Source organism: Lissotriton vulgaris, chromosome 5 (assembly GCF_964263255.1).
Source record: "Lissotriton vulgaris chromosome 5, aLisVul1.2, whole genome shotgun sequence".
NCBI classification, from domain to species: domain Eukaryota; kingdom Metazoa; phylum Chordata; class Amphibia; order Caudata; family Salamandridae; genus Lissotriton; species Lissotriton vulgaris.
In genome coordinates, this window is record NC_141693.1 from 1718607287 (window position 1) to 1718622851 (window position 15565).

Below are 15565 nucleotides of genomic sequence, written 5' to 3' on the forward strand. Positions count from 1 at the left end.
TTTTCTTCAACCTGTAGTGTAGTTACTTTTTTTATAGCCCCTTATGTTTGATCCATAGGTTGGAACGGGAAGACATTTTTTCCTGTAGACTTCTAAAAAAAAGAAGCAGTTGGCTTTTTATCAGTAGCAGAGGTCAAACTAGAAACTAACCCAACTCAAGGTACCATAATCTTGCCCTTGCTACACACGGAGACCAGGAGCCTTGTGAAACTATTTAACCCCAAGGTATGAAAATTCACTAATTCTTATTAGAAGTGTGCCACCAATCAATCAATCAGTCATTTGTTAAGCGCACTACATACCCGTGAGGGTCTCAAGGCGCTGGGGGGTAGGGAGATTGGGGGCCGCTACTGATCGAACAGCCAGGTCTTTCGTATCCTCCTGAAGGTCAGCAGGTCTTGGGTCTGTCGTACTCTCAATGGGAGGGTGTTCCATGTCTTGGCGGCGAGGTGGGAGAAGGATCTCTCGCCGGTGGTTGTTCTTCGGATGCGTGGGGAGGTGGCGAGTGAGAGGTCGGCAGAGCGTAGCTGGCGGTTGGGGGTGTAGAAGGAGAGCCGTCTGTTGAGGTAGTCTGGGCCAGTCTTGTGGAGTGCCTTGTGTGCGTGGATGAGGAGCTTGAAGGATATCCTCTTGTTGACGGGAGCCAGTGCAGGTTTCTCAGGTGGGGGGTGATGTGGCCGTATCGTGGTACATCGAGGATCAGTCATGCCGGCGCGTTTTGTATGTGTTGTAGTCGATTGATGAGCTTGGTCGGGGCTCCCGTAGTAGTCTGCTGCTGACGAGGGCCTGGGTGACTGTCTTTCTTGTATCTGTCGGGATCCATCTGTAGATATTGCGGAGGGTGTTGAAGCAGGAGGAGAAGACGGCGTTGACCTGCTTGGTCATTGGGAGCGTTGAGTCTAGGATGATTCCCAGGTTGCGTGCGTGGTCGGTGGGGGTCGGGGCTGCCCCCAGTCCTGTTGGCCACCAGGAGTCGTCCCAGGCTGACGGGTCGGAACAGAGGATGAGGACCTCCGTCTTGTCAGAGTTGATCTTCATCCAGTCGGCGACGGCCTTCATTCCTTCATGGAGGTTGGCTTTAGCAGTGAGAGGCCAATACGAAAGTCTTAGTAGGGTTCACTTTCAGCCTCAAAGAAGCAACAAAGTCAATATATACCTCTATTAACAGTTTTATTCCCTTGGGTGTACTAGACATTAAAACTGTCATCCGTGTAAGTTAGTGCTGGAATGGGAGTATTCTTTGTTACTGGTACATCTGCACCCTTAGCCACCAACTAAGCTGTTAACATATAGAAGGAAAAGATTTGGGGCAAGAACCCATTCTTGACGGACCCCCATCAAACATGCAAGAGAGATCCATAAATGCTGGAAAAATAGTTCTCTGCTTTGCCCTAGTATATTTGGCAATCAAAAAGTGCGGATTTAGTAGGCATTGTTCCATTGTCCCCAAACTAGCTTTGAACCCATACTGGAGCTTACAGAGAAAACCATTATCTTCCATCCAGATTAGCAGTCTTTCCAAAATGGGCCTCCCAACTATTTTGACTGTAGAATTTAAAACAGATATAGGCCGATAGCAACTTGGGTTACTACAGACCCCCTTTTGTAAAGACTGGAAAGACAATGGCCATTCTCCAAGACTGAGGCAGAGTGGTTTTAAATGCCAAATTAATAAATTTTGTAATAAGGTGATTCCACAAGTCAGTGTTTAATTTATCTGGGGTCTCCAACCAGTAGCTCGTGAGCTACTGCAGCTCTCAAGCTACCTCCGAGTAGCCCACCTGTGTGCACCCCAGCTTATTAAATTAGAAAGTTTTTGCTTGGTTGAATTGATATACATATAACAACATTGAGATTATACAACAGTAATAATGTTAGTAGCTCTCAATGTGTTTCATTGAACATAAGTAGTTTTCAGTACAGAAAAGGTTGGAGACCCCTGATATAAATCTATAGGGACCCCATCTGGTTGAGGCGCTTTTTTCGAAGGACTAACATTAATTGCCTCAATGACCTCTTCCAGTGCGACCTCGATATCTAAAGGATAACTAGGCAGAGACTGGTCCATGCTCTCCTCGCTAATGTCACTCATGCTATACACCCGAGTAAAATGGTCGACCCATTTGTCAGGGCTTATATGGGTATCCAGTGCTGAGTTGTTACTTTTAGGCAGATTAATGTTAACGGTATGGCAGAACAATCTGGTATCTTTGACCTTACCGTCGGTAACTAACTTTTCCCATGTTTCATACTGAAACTCAACTTACCTTTTCCTAAAGTTTAGCTTAAATTATTTCCTGCATCTGGCAATTTCTGCACTATCTCTGGGGACGGCTTGAAGGGCTTGATGTAATTGGGTGCAGGCAAGTCTGCATCCCCTACCAAACTAAGACTGGATCCTCTCTGCACGGGCCCTAACTGGCTTTATCAGGTATTTATTTATTTATTTATTGTTTCCATTTCTAGAGCGCACTGTAACCCAACGGGCATCCTGGCGCTAAGACAGCAAGAGGGCCGGAGTACTAAACTGCTGAGCTTAAAAGGAAGCAGCTGATATAGAGTTAGAAACAGGGATCAGACTTTGGGAAAGATCCAGGTCTTTACTTTCTTACGGAATGGCATTAGATTCTGAGTGCTCCTGATTTCCAGGGGGAGGCTGTTCCAAAGGCGGGCAGCTGCCACGCTAAAGGCTCCCCCCCCCCCCCCCCCCCACCCCATGGTTGTTCTCTTGATCTTTGGTATCCTAACCGAGTAACCATGTGCTTCCTGCGTTCGGGTAACGTCTAGCCGTCGTCGGGCCTCGCGCTTCCTTTTCCTCGCTGGCTGTGGACGAGGCATCATAAAGGCATCGGGGAACCTTCGGGAGTACAAGGTGGTTGGACGGGCTTTGCCTACAGTAAAAACTAAAGTCCCTCCCCTGTACTGCATGCGGATTTTTGCCCCCAACCATGTCCTTGCCAAGTCACAATTTTGGTATTTCGTTTCTCAATTTAAGAAGATGAAGAAGGCTTCCGGACAAATTGTGTACTGTGGCCAGGTGTTTGATAAGTCTCCGTTGAAGGTTAAGAACTTTGGTATTTGGCTGCGTTACGATTCCCGCAGTGGCACCCACAACATGTTCAGGGAGTACAGAGACTTAACAACTGCCAATGCTGTGACACAATGCTATCGGGATATGGGAGCTCGCCATCGTGCCAGAGCACATTCTATTCAGATTATGAAGGTTGAGGAGATTGCGGCGAGCAAGTGCCGTCGGCCTGCAGTCAAACAGTTCCATGACTCTAAAATCAAGTTCCCTCTGCCTCACAGAGTTGTACGCCGCCAGCACAAACCACGTTTTACCACCAAGAGACCAAATACATTCTTCTAAAAGAAAAACTTCTATTGGAGCTGTATAATAAAATTCTAGGTAATCTCACCTTACTTTAGACACAAAACATTGCTCCAGTTTAAGTCACTTGGGGGCAATTGGGCAATACAAAGCCTGTGCATGTCCTCTGCCAAGTCTTCACTGCTCTAAACTAACGTGCACTTGTTATCTTTAGTAGTAAGCTCCCCAATGCCCACTATCACGACTGCTTTCTTCCCTCCGGGAACCGCCATGGTAATTGTTTGAGGATGGTGGTCGCTATAAATACTCGGCTCAAAATTTTCCCTCCACTAGTCGATTCGAAAGGTGTCTGGAAACAAAGATCTAATCTTTTATCGACTAACACCTTTCGGAAACATAGGTAGTAATTCTAGTTGGTGAAGTTTACAAAAACTCAATGACACTGCAGAGATTGAACTCAAGAATGTAAGGGAGTAACAAATGTCCCCCACAAGCCTGCCTCGGGGCTACAGGATCTCACTCCCCACCTTCAAATACATTCAAAGTTTCGATATTGGGTTGACTCCTCACAGAAGCTCTGATGTAATAATCTATAAAATCATGAGAATTTCATTATAGAAATTAATGATAAGCAAATGAAAGTTATCTTTACATACCACCACAGAAGCTCTGATGTAATAATCTATAAAATCATGAGAAAATGTCATTATACAAATTAATGATCAGCAAATGAGTTATCTTTACATACCACCTGAAAGGCTTGGAATAAATTGGAGTCAGTGGGGATAGCATTAACCCCAAGGCTGTCTTAAACCAGGAGGGTAACCCTGCTCTGCTTGTGAGGGCTTTGCTGGAATTGTAAAACAGGTATGCCCACTAAAGAACACTTCATTAATGGCCCATGTCTCCTGGAATAGAGTTATATCATATGACCTAACATATTCCAACCAGCGGTCAATACTTAATTTCCCAGCAATCCCTGCGATACTCCAAATCAAAATTGTAACCTCTCCTATCCTCCCCCCAACTTGGTGGGCTCCTCTGAATTACGGCGCGGCAAATGAAGTTGAGCTAAGACTGCATCCTCTGAGGTCTCACCTACTGAACCTCCCCCAGACCACTAGCTGGCTGGAACTCAATGGCATAGTTCTACTAGATATGGGGCTTTCCCCCACTTTATGTTGATGCCCAAGTCAATCTTGCTCCTGCAAGTTTGAAAGTACTGAGAACCGATTATGGGTTGATATTGCTGCGCCCCGCGGAAGAGGTACAATCATGATCGCCTTATTTATCGAGGGCCCAAATGCTATCCTCGAACCCTTCAGATCGCTGTAGAAAAAACCCAAGGGTAAATCTTTAGTGGCCCCTTGCCCAGCCTGGCCAAAATTGAACATTACAAACAGGCCGCCAACCAGTTCTGGATTTCTGAAATTCACAATAATACAGTCACCCTCAAATTCCTTAGCCCCGTGTCGACCCTCTTACACTGCATGCAAAAAAAATATCCTCAAACATCCAGAGTCGGTTATTAGTGTTCTCATGCAGCCAGTGGGCCACTTTATTCACCAACTGCTCCGTGGACTCTAATGTATTACCGGACAACCTGGACACCTCTACTAAGGCCAAAACATAGGTCCATGCTGCCAGCGGCAGGTGGCAAACTGAAATATTCGTGCTCTTTCTGGATCTCTCTATAACATCAGTAGAAAGGGTAGACCTGAGCAATAATTCTGAGAGTTTGGTGAGGCACCGGCCGACCCACTGTCAGTCACGTGTGTTGAACCACCCCAGGCAAGTTATTAACGGAGGGGTTAACACAACACACGTACTAGGCCCCTTAGGCATCGTGTTGTTCGTTTGTGCCTCGTACTCTGCCAAGTTAAATGGCTCGGGGATTATGGTTCTGTCCTGACATGCACTAGATGAGACAGCGTTTTTGCCACCCACTCCCTCACCATGCAAAAATGTAGTTGATGGAATCAGTTCAGTTTCCTCCAGACTTTCAAATAAAGGTTGAAGATTCCAGCGTAGCTGTCAACTAGTCACCATATCGGATTTAAAGTGCTTCATCATGACATCAACACAAAGTAAGAGTGAAGCCGCTGTGGCTAAAGGAGGAACATAAACCTTAGGACCAGGGCCCCAGCCTTAGTGTTTTAACAACTGAGGCCAGATCAACTGGGGGCAAAGGGGTACCTAGAATAGAGCTAGTGCCCGCATTAGGAGCAGGGTCAGATGGCATCCCCACCCTTGCCGTGGGGAGTTGATTGGCACCGACTAAGTTGAGTCGACTTAAAGATGGTAACTCCGAGGCGGAGAGATCAGCAGTAAGAGAGAGTGGTCGCTCGGCCAGCTGAATCTCTTTCTCCGTAAACCCCACTGCCCGTACGAACAACCCCTCCAGGGTTGTGTTACCAGGTGGAGATTCCACAATGTTTGATTGGTGCTGTCCCAGTTTCCATTGCCTTGTGATGGATAATCACAGCTCAGTACCAAAACACACCAACAAGTACTTCATCGGGAGACAGATGGTCCATATAACAGTTAAAATACAAAAGGGGTTGTACCTTTTTAAAGCAGGTGGACAGCGGATTGAGCTTTAACGAGGGATAGACCAGCCCGGACTCTTACTGGCGAAGACAGGGCTGATCTTTGCCCAGTCTTCGCCCGGGCATGCTCCCAGCCATGCCCCTATGTGCGTCCTGCATGGCGGGCTGTTAGAGGTGATTAAATGTGCCCACCCAGCAGTCTCAACATTCAGCCCTTCCTCCTGCCCAGCTGAATTATAGTGCCTGCAGTCCTGGCCTCAAAGGCTTCCTGTGACTTGCAGTCGATATACTCCATAGGAGCTTTAAGAAAAGAACAAACTGCCTTTAACGTGGTGAAAGAGTAATAGTCATCCAAGGCCATATGTAATTTTTTTAAGAATTAGTAACAAAATGCTTATAGCCAGACTTAAAAAAGAAATTGAAAGGTATGCACGCGTTTATTGCCAGTGTCCACAATACCCTATTATTTGCAGCATATTGTTGAACCTCTCTCGTCTCATCCAACACCTCCCATCTTCAACAACCCACATTCTTTCAGCCATGCTCATGATAAAGGGAGGCCTGGAACCAAATGGAAACCAGAGTGTTTCAAACCCTTTCTGGGGTGTAGAAGCAATATATAAATTAAGCAGTACAGTGCTCGTTCTTGCAAGTATAGGCAGTTCGGGAAGCTGGTACTAAGCGGGCAGCGTGAGATCAGCCTTGATGCAATGAACTGGCACCTTCTACCAGAACCAGGTTCACATATTCCCTCCTCCATAGTACATAGAAGAAATTTGGCTTGCGTCGTTAGCGTAAAAATAAACCCTATCATGAGGAACTGCTGACGGTGGTCAATATGGGTCAACGATAAGTGCTGAAGCGGAAACTAGGGCAGCAGGCTGTACACACAGGTCCAAAGAAGAGGTGGATAATGGTCAGCGCGCCACGATGAAAAAGACACGTGAATCATTAACTGGCTGAAAAGGTTGCTAGAAAGTAAGGTAAGCGGTTGCGTGTAACCCTGTGTTTGTTGAAGGTGTCGAGTGACTGCTCCGAAGCTGGACTCCTCCATGAATCAACAAACCCAGTAAATCACCACAGCAGCAGCAAGACTGGATAGGAGTCCCTGGATTGATGAAAAGACTCACCTGCATGGGCCAACTATCTCGCCTGTCCTCCGTCTCCGCTGAGCTGCTCCTAAAATCAACAGGTACCTGGGAGCATGCGGTGGTGCTAGTCTATGTTCATAGCTGCCAGTCTGTTGATAGCTGCACCTTGGCCATAGTCATTCCTCCTTCTTGTCGGACAGTAGCGGCTGCATCTAGGGGGCACCAGGGCGTCATCCCACTGCCTCCCTCTGACACTACTCTGCATATTGTGGCTGCTGGAGAGAGACTGGGGAGTCGGAAGTTCGGGGCCTGCCGCAGATACATTTTTGTGTTTAAAAGTTTGGGCCGGGAGTGCATTTGTGAATGTGTATGTGCCTGCTACTGTGTTTGTTTGTGATGTGAAAGTCTGGTCCTTGGGTTGGCAAGGCCCGAGACAGTGCCTGATAGTGCTTTTGGCCTCACCAATTTCATAATCCACCAGCCACCACTGCGTTCTGATGTTGCTATTCCTGCAGAGAGCACAGGTTTGGACTGTTTACAAAAAAAGTATTCTCTGATCATCCAACTCGTAATATTCCAAACTCCATTCTCATTGGATGCTTGGTCCCTCTGCTCAGGGTGCCAAAAATGGGAAGTGGAGTATGTACACACACCTACAATTGAACTGAGGCTGGCAACTTGATTGAGAAATGCCAAAGGGTAAATCTTCCCACCTATGGATTTTCCATTCCAGATTTGAACAGTGACCTCCAAATTAAAAGCTCCTTTGTAAGCACAAGCGAACCAACCTCCTCCTACTCTGCCTTGGCCCCACTGGAATAGGATCCGTTTTTCCTCTCTATTGTAGCACAAAGTCTTGGATTTTGGGGGTGCTGGGGTTGTGAAAAAAGGACCCTCCTTGGGCAGTCCTACAATACTATAGATACCATGTCTATGAAAGTCCTCTGTTAGTTTTCACTTGACAATTTATACCTTTGCTCAGACACTAGACCACAAAGATCTTAAAAGCCCAAATAACCAAGTGCAACTTTCAATGACTTACAGCTAGTTAGAAGATCTGCCTTACAGTGATGAAGACAGTATTTAATTAGTAAAAATGTAAGTGCCAGGGCCCTTGTCAGGTGGCTGCTGCAGCCTGCACCAACCATTGCCCCTGCCAGCACTGCCACTGACGGAACCAACACAACTACCAACCACAACACTCTCACAAATGTTGCAATTCAGACTATATGAGGCCCCTACAGCTTCAAGATTTAAATTGAATGGCAGGCATTAGTCAATGTTGATCTGTATTGAATTAATTAACAAATGTTGTGCTCCTCTCTAAATTAGACTGGCACAGCCGAGCACTGGAAACTACCAGTCCAAATTAAGCACTGTGAACACAACTTGCTTTCTTGGTAGTGCAGCCGAGCAGGAAGTGGCTCTTCAGATAGCTTGGAAAATGTGCATTAAGTTAACAAAGTTACAGAGAACGTTTCACCAAACCCACTTTAGGTCATTGAATAGGCCACAGCACAAAATCCCAGAACCCTCCAGCTGTGCCTGGCGTAACAGCGCAGCAGTCACCAGACCTTATGTGATCATCGTTAAGGTGCTTTTAGGATCAGTACAAAGAGAGGGGCTTGCTGATGTTCCTTTCTATAAACTTTTGTTTTGGTGGAAGCTGGAAGGTGTTTCCTTCCACAGTGAAACAGTGCTGCTTTAACCTTTCAAGCCAACAATAAAAGCAACAGGCCTGGTTGGTTTATTTGGAACTTTAATGTTGGATGCCATAGTTTTGTTTTGTTGTGAAAAGAATATATTAGAGCCAACAAGCCTTTCCTGGCGGGTTATTACTGTGTTATACCTGTAGGAAGAGGTCTTTTGTTACATAGAATTCTGACAGATTACAGTAGTAGACAAGGCTTTCGTTATCTCCTCTGACAAACCCTGGGTGTAAAAGTTTGTGCATGGCACGGTAGGTCGGGCCACCTCAGGCATTGGCTCTATTGCCCAGTCAAGGACAACATTTCAACTGATCACGCGCACACCCTCCTAAAAATGAATGGGCTTCAGTCATTTCGTTTTCCCTCTTCTTCTTTTGTAGGTCCTCATTCGTGTCTTTTCTTATACTTTTTTTTATTTAGATTTGTTTAGGGCGCGTAGCAGCTCCAGAGACCGCACTACCGAGCCTTGTTTCTCATTTATTCCACAGTGCGCCTCGTCCAGCATGGCCGCTGTCTCTAAACACTGAGTGCCCTAAACTCACCAATTACTGAAGAGGCACTTTCGGTTATAAACCTGGTCTATTGGCATGGTCAGTGCTTGCTTTATTTTTCCGTTTCTAACTTCTGTCACAATAGCTGGAAGGTAACGCTTCGAAGTCACCATATATTTGCCTCTTTGCGGTTCCCAGATACATATCAAGTGAAAGAGAGGCACGTGTTACTTTGTTACTTTATGTGGAGCGCTCACTCAAAGGAACAAAGTAACATGTACTCCTCTTCCGCTTTAAACCTGACAGAGGATGGAGAAAAATACCGTCTGCCGAAAAATACCGTCTGCCAAGTGTTAAAGTTCTGGTGTTAAAAAATAAAAGGAAGAAATTACAATATACAAAAATCAAAGGACCGGGTATTTTTGCCCATTCAGTACCGAAAGCATTGTGTTGGATGAAACTTTCCCTTTAAGTAAAAAATAAATTATTAATTTTCCCAAATTCGTACATCATTGAAAGTAACAGAATGTATCGCACAGATGCGCAATTCTGTGAAAAGGGTGACAGTACACGAAGTTCTACCTCTTCTGAGGAAAAGGTCTTGGCGCAACAGTTGTTGTTCCCTGACTGTGCTAGAAGTCGGAAACGTCTTTAATGTGCCCAGAAACCAGAATCTTTCCACACGGAATCTTTCCACACGGAATCTTTCCACACTCGCAGCTGCCAAGTAATCCACAAAGAAAATAACCTAAGCAAAAGCTTAGGTGTCATCGGAGCCCAAAAGCATTGTTAAAAGTCGTCATGCCAGCTAAGCCCTGGTTGTCCTGACTGTAGCAGAAGAATCCTGTAGGCACAGGGAATACCTGGTGCTGGCCATGGGGTCTGGGCAGATTCCTAAAAGACCTTTCTGATTGTTCCTCCTCCTCATCCGACTTAATGACCAAATCACGGAAAAACTATTTTTAGGAAAGACATTTTAGGGGAATACAGAAAATCGAAAATTAAAGGTAATGTTTTAAAAGAAAGCTAATTTTAAGGAAAAATTGAAAATAACATTAATCTTGGGTAACGTTTAGAACTACTGAACTACTGTGAGGTTTTTTGGTTCTGGGATGGGTAATGGTTAGGGTGATGGAGGGCTCTTAGGGGGTCAGAAATAATTGGAGTTCCGAAGTAGAAAGGTGATTTTAGAGTTCAGGGATGGGTGGAGCATAGGCGTGGTGAAGGTTTTTTTATGGTTCATAGGAGTGTGAGGTGTTTTTAGATTTCTGGGATGGGTGGCGTGCAGGGACATCTTAAGGATTCCGGGGACCCTGGGCCAAATATATTTTGGGGGCCCCCTTTCAAAAACACTTTGAATATATTAACCTTTTCAGCTCACTCATGCCCTCTTATGTCAGATCACATTTCCATCTTAGGAACTTTTGGGGCCCTCTGTACAACCATATTTTCGGAAGCCTAATTTTGATTTAATTAGTGGTATAAACTACTCATTTTAAAAATGCATTTCCCCATGTGGATACCTGGGTATCAATAAGGACTACAATTTACAAGAGGCCATTAACTTACAAGAACTAGAACCACAATTATTTAAATACATAAGACAGACCTGAACACCAGTGAATTCACTCACTCCACCACCCCAGTTCAGACATGGCCATATGCAAATCAGTCTGACCCTGTGCCTCATGGGAACAGTCCAGCCCGAACTGCCAAGCCATGTCTTCCCTGGACCGGAAACAAGCATCCTGGGACCGGTTTCTGGCTAATCAGCCGTCATCAGCCAGGCTAGCTTTAATCCAGTGGCAAAGTGAGCAAGGGGCCCACGTCTGGGCATACCCTACCAACTTAGGGTGAACAAAGCAAAACCAAAGGGGATGAGGGATGGAGTGTTGAACATTGCAAGCACTCACCCCCAGTCAACTGATCTGAGTTCAATTCATCATCATTCTTTAGCTCACTCCGCCTCCCTAGTTCAGACATGGCCATATGCAAATCAGTCTGACCCTGAGCTTCATGGGAACAGTCCAGCCCGAACTGCCAAGCCATGTCTTCCCTGGATCGGAAATAAGCCTCCTGGGACCGGTTTCTGGCTAATCGACTATCATCAGCCAGGCTAGCTTGAATCCAGTAGCAAAGTGAGCAAGGGACCCACGTCTGGGCATACCCTGCCAATTTAAGGCGAACAAAGCATCCTGGCTGATGAGGGCTGAAAGCCTGAAACAGTTCATGGATGCTTGTTTCCAGTCCTGGGAGGACCTGGCCTGGCAGTTCGATCTGGACTGTTCCCATTGGGCACACGGTCAAGACTGATTTGCATATGGCTGGGTCCAAACTGGAATGGCATGGTGAGCAAAACAAACGATGGATTTAGGCCCAGATCTCTGTACTAGGGTGAATGTATGACATTATTCAGCATTCTGTCCCTCAATTGTTCTCTTTACGCATGGTGATGGTAACTGGTGCTCAGGTGAAGCCCTCCTGTGCCGTCGGGTCGAGTTTGCGCTATATAAAACTTGGAGAAAAATAATGTCTGCTTGCAGAACACAGTGTAGGGGCGTTGAGAAGTTTCAGGAGAAAATAATGTGTGTGACTTGGCGGGGGAAATATGTTTACGCGTGCCTCACCCTGTCGCTCCTGCCCAGACAAGATATACCAGTGTGACGCGTGCGAGCTCCCAGACCTCGGTCCCGGACCTAGGCTCAGCCTCTCACCCACGGCTGCTGCCCGCCTCTGCAGCCAGGATTAGCCCATCCTCCTCCCTTGTTACAAAACATCCTCGCCCCGCCCCTTTGGGCGTGGTCCGGCGCTGGCAGGCGGGTCCGGGACCTCTGACAGGCTCTCCCAGGGTTCCCTCCTGCTCGGCCCGGGCTGAGTGACATGTTTTTGTGCTGAGCGCCGCAGTTCCAGTTGAAGCTGGATCCAGCAGCGGCTCCAGAGCCGGTAGCCTCATGGGTTCGAGGACCCGGAGGCCGCCCCCGCGGCAGGTACGTGCTCGGGCTTGAGGGCGGATGCGGGACGGTTAGTCGGGGAGACCCGGATCTGGGATGGGGGGAGGTCGGAAAAAGATTTCTATTGACCGGTCACCCACTTGGCGGATTGCCAGTACCCTGGCTTGTTTCATCAGCCAGAGAGGACCCATCGTTCTTAACTGTAACCCTGAAATACACGGGACGTGTTCATCTCTGTTGCATTAGCTTTATTTCTTTTGTTTTGGCCGTTCTGTTGCTCCGTCATTTTATTTTCTCCTTTGCCCTAGCCTTGAGGTTCTGATTTTTGTTTCCCCATCTGATTCTAGCCACTACTTGACAGAGACGTGGGATTTGGTGGCAGAAAATGTAATCGACCACAGGAATGTATCCCGTTAGTGAGTGCTCTTAACCTCAGATAAGCATGCTTCTTAATACGCCCCTTAGCTGGAAGTTGTCCCTCTCCTTTTGACTTTAATTCACCTCACATCTAATCCTCTGTTGTTTTCGATGGTATCACTCTCGAAAATACCATCTGCCCTCCCCCTTCTTGGAGCCTCGAGGTTGGAAGCCAGGGTGTGTAGATGTTTTCCGGAGACCTACAGCACTTCCTGTTTTCCTGGGAACGGAGATCTGTCTAGGAAATCTCCTTATGGAGAAACAACAACTCTGGGCATCAGGCAGTCCAATGAAGCTGTGGCGTAGGTGGGGGAAGGGCAACTAGCAGGTTCAAAACAATATTTGAGCGGTGGATTATCAACGGCAGACGTTATTGGCGGCTCCCGGTTTTACTACACCTCCTGAGTAATTACTTCGAGAACTTATTTACTCCTTTAAAAAAAATCATATTGCTTTGACTAGATCTGGAGGGAAACGGAATGATTTAGAATAGGCAGTTATGTTGGGCCCTAAAGAAATCAGGGATGCAAGTTTTAATTTTTAATACGGAAATTAAATTGTCTATGAAGCGCTCCCTGTAGTGTTAATTGCATTTTGCTTCTGAAAGTATCCGGTTGCCGCGCGAACTACTGTTCAATTTCTTAAACGTCTACATGTTTCTTATATAGGCATGTACCTTTATAAAAAAACATTAGTTGGACTGGTTTGTCATGTTTAATTTCGCCGACGTCATGAAGTCCATTTATTCCACACACTAACAGATGACATACATTTTCATATGTTGCCCAAATATTGTGCCAGTCCGTCGAGAGGTAGGTTATGCATCAAATGTAAGATTGTAGTTATACGGTTACATTTTAATGTTTGACTAGTGTAATACTACAAATATATCCACATGTGCGTTGGTGGTTATTGATTAGTACAGTTGCTGCCTGGAAAACGAGTATTTAATTTATTTCAGGAGCAGGAGTGAGGGCGCTTAAAGCATGGTAAGATTAGAGTCCACATACAGGTGTGGAAAGGGCTCATCTGTGCAAGATGAATCACGGTACTAATAGTGGAATGTAATACTATCCCAAATTGTCACGGTTTCTCCCTCTACCATCTCACTTTGTGTGGCAGTCTTTGTGGTATTCACTCCACTTTTTTGCCCGGTATATTTGAGGCTTTTGTTCCAGATATTGAGATCCTCGTATCTCTCTCTAGATGTGCTGGGCTCCTTGCAGTATCCTGGGGCCCAGTGAGCCCCCACTGCCCTCTTTGTCGTTGCTTCTATCCTCCGCTGGCTCTCTGATGTGGTAGTCCTTCTGTCTTGTGTAGTTTGTGCTAAGTCCTTGAACACCATACAATTTTTCAGAACGATAGATCTTGCTTGCCCTATGCCTTGCCCCTGGCACCTACGTGCAATAGTTTGTTTACCTAAGCTTTGTTATAATCCCTGCTTCCCAGTGGTACTGTATCTGCTCAGACGTTCCCCTTATGTCCTTATAGTGAGCTATCACATCTCCTGCTCTCTGCCTTTTCTTATGCCACCCTTGCCGCTGGCTTTCTGTCTTCTATTTTAAACTGTTTCTTTCCTCTTTAACTTTTACTGATTTTGTGTTTTTCTTTATTGGTCGTCTGTTTGAAACTGTTTCTTTCCTCTTTAACTTTTACTGATTTTGTGTTTTTCTTTATTGGCCGTCTTTCTTTCTTTATTACAATTTCCTTCCTCTTTATCTGTTCAGAGGTTCCTGCCTTGCTATTCCTATCTTCTTGCCTCTCTATCAACAATCCCTACTATTTCAATCTTCTGCCATGGCAGCCTCTCACTGTCTCTTTTTTTTCTGATCCTGGACAGTAGTTATTGCTCTCCTTCGGCACGCTAGTTCTCCTTCACCCTCTTGTTTCCTCTTGAATGGGAACCCCTGTAGCCTCCTAGTCATATGACCTGTTTAGTAGCTACTGATCAATGACCATTGATTAACCTTTTTTGTGGAGGTGAAGTGTTAAATAGGTACTGGACGAAAGGTGTTCACAACCAATCCCTAGAGGTGATGTTATTCTAAGACCTGTTTTTATGTGTTTAGGGAATTGTCCTACTGAGTAAGTCCCTTGTCTGAGTGTTGTCAAGTTGCTGCATAGACTTCTTTAGTCGGGTTGAGGGAGTCACTGTATAGAGAATGGTTATTTTTAGGTTGGTTGGGGAGTTCACGTTCAGATTGACCTAGTGAGATGGGTTGAGGATTTTCCACGTGCAGGAAGAGTCTCTCTCTGTCCAGTAGGGAAATCTCTGTGTGAAGAAAGATTATCATCCTTAGGTGAGCTGGTGAGTTTGTGTATAGAATGATTCCCTCCTTTAGTTTGATTAGTGAGTGGTTACCCAGTGGGCTGGATAATTGCCATTTAGAGAGGAATTGTCATTTGCTTGTAGTTTGTGAAGTTACTGTGAAGAGAAGGATTCTCATCTTTGGATTTCTTAGGCTGTTGCAGTATTTCTGTAAAAAAAACTGCTGTATAGGTGGTATTGCTGTTTTTTTCAGGTGGAATAACCTGTAGCCATACAGCGAGGAATTCTATATTTTTAGATGGGTTGGAAAGTTGCAGTACAGTGAATGGTTCTCTTCTATGGGTGTGGCGAGTTGCCATGCAGCAAGTGATTCACTTGCTAAGGTGCGTTGGGGAGTTATTTTACATCGCATAGTTCTCCTCTTTGACTTAGTTGGAGAGATATATATATCGCGACACAATCCGACTATGTTGCTTCCACATTAAAGCGGCAATTGAAACCTTCCTGTTTGAGGCTTTTCCGAGGGGGGCAACTCTTCTGTGTGGAGATAGAGAGAGAGATATATATATATATATATATCTATATCTCTCTCTCTCTCTATATATATATATATATATATATATATATATATATATATATATATATATATATATATATTCCCAAACCCATCTAATGCAAGCATTCTTTGGTGTACAGCTTTCTCAGTCTATCTTAAGAGAACTGCCTGCTGTATACCCACCAAAGTGAAACACTCCTG

General features: G+C 45.5%; 1 protein-coding gene across 3 annotated transcripts in view; it reads left to right on the top strand.

The window, feature by feature from the left end:
- Positions 1–12018: 12018 nt before the first annotated feature.
- The window catches only part of SLC25A39 (solute carrier family 25 member 39), a 114946-nt gene continuing 111399 nt past the window's right edge, over positions 12019–15565 (top strand). Inside the window, exon 1 of one of the 3 annotated variants that reach the window (XM_086923913.1) lies at positions 12019–12158. The gene's annotated coding sequence lies outside the window, so the exon portion shown is untranslated. The remainder of the gene's footprint in view (positions 12159–15565) is intronic. The other 2 variants (XR_015296054.1, XM_086923914.1) reach the window with 2 other exon arrangements.